General features: G+C 34.8%; 1 non-coding gene across 1 annotated transcript in view; it reads left to right on the top strand.

Moving 5' to 3' along the window:
- Nucleotides 1-2,948, top strand: part of LOC122322754 — a 3,959-nt gene extending 1,011 nt beyond the window's left edge. The window contains exon 1 of the ribosomal RNA XR_006246826.1: nucleotides 1-2,948. This exon is cut by the window's left edge and continues 1,011 nt beyond it. This is a non-coding gene — a ribosomal RNA (large subunit ribosomal RNA).
- Nucleotides 2,949-5,000: the final 2,052 nt, after the last annotated feature.

Here is a 5,000-nt window from a genome sequence, read left to right as displayed (position 1 = left end):
TACTTGATCAGGTTGAAGTCAGGGGAAACCCTGATGGAAGACCGAAACAGTTCTGACGTGCAAATCGATTGTCAGAATTGAGTATAGGGGCGAAAGACCAATCGAACCATCTAGTAGCTGGTTCCTTCCGAAGTTTCCCTCAGGATAGCTGGTGCATTTAACTGTTGTATAAAATAATCTTATCTGGTAAAGCGAATGATTAGAGGCCTTAGGGTCGAAACGATCTTAACCTATTCTCAAACTTTAAATGGGTAAGAACCTTAACTTTCTTGATATGAAGTTTAAGGTTATGATATAATGTGCCCAGTGGGCCACTTTTGGTAAGCAGAACTGGCGCTGTGGGATGAACCAAACGTAATGTTACGGTGCCCAAATTAACAACTCATACAGAAACCATGAAAGGCGTTGGTTGCTTAAAACAGCAGGACGGTGATCATGGAAGTCGAAATCCGCTAAGGAGTGTGTAACAACTCACCTGCCGAAGCAACTAGCCCTTAAAATGGATGGCGCTTAAGTTGTATACCTATACATTACCGCTAAAGTAGATGATTTATGTTACTTGTAATATAAATTTTGAAACTTTAGTGAGTAGGAAGGTACAATGGTGTGCATAGAAGTGTTTGGCGTAAGCCTGCATGGAGCCGCCATTGGTACAGATCTTGGGTGGTAGTAGCAAATAATCGAATGAGACCTTGGAGGACTGAAGTGGAGAAGGGTTTCGTGTGAACAGTGGTTGATCACGAGTTAGTCGGTCCTAAGTTCAAGGCGAAAGCCGAAAATTTTCAAGTATAGAAAAATCAAAATATATTTTGCATCATACCGATTTTTATACACTTGAATAATTTTGAACGAAAGGGAATACGGTTCCAATTCCGTAACCTGTTGAGTATCCGTTTGTTATTAAATATGGGCCTCGTGCTCATCCTGGCAACAGGAACGACCATAAAGAAGCCGTCGAGAGGTATCGGAAGAGTTTTCTTTTCTGTTTTATAGCCGTACTACCATGGAAGTCTTTCGCAGAGAGATATGGTAGATGGGCTAGAAGAGCATGACATATACTGTTGTGTCGATATTTTCTCCTCGGACCTTGAAAATTTATGGTGGGGATACGCAAACTTCTCAACAGGCCGTACCAATATCCGCAGCTGGTCTCCAAGGTGAAGAGTCTCTAGTCGATAGAATAATGTAGGTAAGGGAAGTCGGCAAATTAGATCCGTAACTTCGGGATAAGGATTGGCTCTGAAGATTGAGATAGTCGGGCTTGATTGGGAAACAATAACATGGTTTATGTGCTCGTTCTGGGTAAATAGGGTTTCTATCATTTATGGTAGATTCTTGTTCCCCGGATAGTTTAGTTACGTAGCCAATTGTGGAACTTTCTTGCTAAAATTTTTAAGAATACTAATTGGGCAACTGATTAGTTCTTTTAAATTATAACGATTATCAATTAACAATCAATTCAGAACTGGCACGGACTTGGGGAATCCGACTGTCTAATTAAAACAAAGCATTGTGATGGCCCTAGCGGGTGTTGACACAATGTGATTTCTGCCCAGTGCTCTGAATGTCAAAGTGAAGAAATTCAAGTAAGCGCGGGTCAACGGCGGGAGTAACTATGACTCTCTTAAGGTAGCCAAATGCCTCGTCATCTAATTAGTGACGCGCATGAATGGATTAACGAGATTCCTACTGTCCCTATCTACTATCTAGCGAAACCACAGCCAAGGGAACGGGCTTGGAATAATTAGCGGGGAAAGAAGACCCTTTTGAGCTTGACTCTAATCTGGCAGTGTAAGGAGACATAAGAGGTGTAGAATAAGTGGGAGATATTAGACTTCGGTTTGGTATCGACAATGAAATACCACTACTCTTATTGTTTCCTTACTTACTTGATTAAATGGAACGTGTATCATTTCCTAGCCATTATACGGATGTATTTATTATATCTTATGGTATTGGGTTTTGATGCAAGCTTCTTGATCAAAGTATCACGAGTTTGTTATATAATCGCAAACAAATTCTTTAATAAGAAAATGCATTTATGTATTTTTGATTTAAAAATTTGGTATAACTCCAATTACTCAGGTATGATCCAATTCAAGGACATTGCCAGGTAGGGAGTTTGACTGGGGCGGTACATCTCTCAAATAATAACGGAGGTGTCCCAAGGCCAGCTCAGTGCGGACAGAAACCACACATAGAGCAAAAGGGCAAATGCTGACTTGATCTCGGTGTTCAGTACACACAGGGACAGCAAAAGCTCGGCCTATCGATCCTTTTGGTTTAAAGAGTTTTTAACAAGAGGTGTCAGAAAAGTTACCATAGGGATAACTGGCTTGTGGCGGCCAAGCGTTCATAGCGACGTCGCTTTTTGATCCTTCGATGTCGGCTCTTCCTATCATTGTGAAGCAAAATTCACCAAGCGTTGGATTGTTCACCCATGCAAGGGAACGTGAGCTGGGTTTAGACCGTCGTGAGACAGGTTAGTTTTACCCTACTAATGACAAAACGTTGTTGCGACAGCATTCCTGCGTAGTACGAGAGGAACCGCAGGTACGGACCAATGGCACAATACTTGTTCGAGCGAACAGTGGTATGACGCTACGTCCGTTGGATTATGCCTGAACGCCTCTAAGGTCGTATCCGTGCTGGACTGCAATGATAAATAAGGGGCAATTTGCATTGTATGGCTTCTAAACCATTAAAAGTTTATAATTTATTTTATAAACGACAATGGATGTGATGCCAATGTTATTTGTAACATAGTAAATTGGGAGGATCTATGATCACCTGATGCCGTGCTAGTTACATATTTAAACATTATTTAATACAATGACAAAGCCTAGAATCAATTGTAAACGACTTTTGTAACAGGCAAGGTGTTGTAAGTGGTTGAGCAGCTGCCATACTGCGATCCACTGAAGCTTATCCTTTGCTTGATGATTCGAAAATGTTAATAAAACAACAAATATAAAATATAATATGTGTGTTATGGTTGTTAAACACCAACTAAAACATATATATATATATATATTGTATGAGTTGTTTAAAGGTGCCATATTTGTTAATTTACTTATGATATTTTATATATTTCTTTGTAAGTTGATAATGTGTGGACCGGACCTTAAGAAAATGTTATATACAAAAAGCTTTTTGATGATGCAATACAAAATTTATGTTATTTTATAAATAACATTCTTTTCAGAATAATTGAATTGTTATTGAAAGGAATAAAGAAATTAAATTGTTTTAAACAAAACAGAGAAAGAAGAACACACATTTTATTATATATATGAGTATATATATATATATATATATATATATATATATATATATATATATGATAACTGCGAAAGGCAATAGTAGAAAACACAAAAAAATAAATATATGAAATCATATTAAAAATATATTATAATTCAATCAATGGAGAACAGTAATATGCGAATGAAAAATTTACACTCTTAAACATAAATGTTATATTTAGTGTGAAATAGAAGTTTATATTTTATTTGATATTGCATAATAATAATAAACCGATTAATAAAATTTACACTCATGAGACTTGGAATTGTTATGAAATTCAATTCAGTGTTTTCCAATACAAAATGTCAAATAATATCATGAAACATATAAATTACATGTTAGATAATAACATATGACACAAACAATGTGATATAATAGAATTTAACATGTAAAATAAATGTTGGGTAATAACGTATGGAACAACTCTACTACAATAAAAAATGTTTGCTATAGACAAAATTATATATGGAAATCACATGATTGTGGAGTATTGTCTTGCCGGCAGCCGTCAATTATAGTTCAAATTATTAAATATTTAAGTTATTCGTGTGTTATATTTAAATTAATACATGAAGAATTAATAGTGAGTGGTTGCATTTGAAAAAAGTATCATTCTTAAGGAAATGGTGTTCAAAAACCTATATATGGAGTGGTGTCGCGCACGGCAAGTCATATGAGAAAAAGTAAAAGTAACAAAATAATATGACTGTGGAGTATTGTCTTGCCGGCATGGGTCATTTATTGGGCAAATTATGAAATGTTATGAAATTCAATTCAGTGTTTTCCAATACAAAATGTCAAATAATATCATGAAACATATAAATTACATGTTAGATAATAACATATGACACAAACAATGTGATATAATAGAATTTAACATGTAAAATAAATGTTGGGTAATAACGTATGGAACAACTCTACTACAATAAAAAATGTTTGCTATAGACAAAATTATATATGGAAATCACATGATTGTGGAGTATTGTCTTGCCGGCAGCCGTCAATTATAGTTCAAATTATTAAATATTTAAGTTATTCGTGTGTTATATTTAAATTAATACATGAAGAATTAATAGTGAGTGGTTGCATTTGAAAAAAGTATCATTCTTAAGGAAATGGTGTTCAAAAACCTATATATGGAGTGGTGTCGCGCAAGGCAAGTCATATGAGAAAAACTAAAAGTAACAAAATAATATGACTGTGGAGTATTGTCTTGCCGGCATGGGTCATTTATTGGGCAAATTATGAAATGTTATGAAATTCAATTCAGTGTTTTCCAATACAAAATGTCAAATAATATCATGAAACATATAAATTACATGTTAGATAATAACATATGACACAAACAATGTGATATAATAGAATTTAACATGTAAAATAAATGTTGGGTAATAACGTATGGAACAACTCTACTACAATAAAAAATGTTTGCTATAGACAAAATTATATATGGAAATCACATGATTGTGGAGTATTGTCTTGCCGGCAGCCGTCAATTATAGTTCAAATTATTAAATATTTAAGTTATTCGTGTGTTATATTTAAATTAATACATGAAGAATTAATAGTGAGTGGTTGCATTTGAAAAAAGTATCATTCTTAAGGAAATGGTGTTCAAAAACCTATATATGGAGTGGTGTCGCGCAAGGCAAGTCATATGAGAAAAAGTAAAAGTAACAAAATAATATGACTGTGGA

This window comes from Drosophila grimshawi, unplaced genomic scaffold (assembly GCF_018153295.1).
Source record: "Drosophila grimshawi isolate 15287-2541.00 unplaced genomic scaffold, ASM1815329v1 contig_60, whole genome shotgun sequence".
In the NCBI taxonomy this organism is placed as follows: domain Eukaryota; kingdom Metazoa; phylum Arthropoda; class Insecta; order Diptera; family Drosophilidae; genus Drosophila; species Drosophila grimshawi.
Note: the sequence above shows the minus strand (reverse complement) of the source record. Positions and strands in the feature narration are given on the sequence as shown.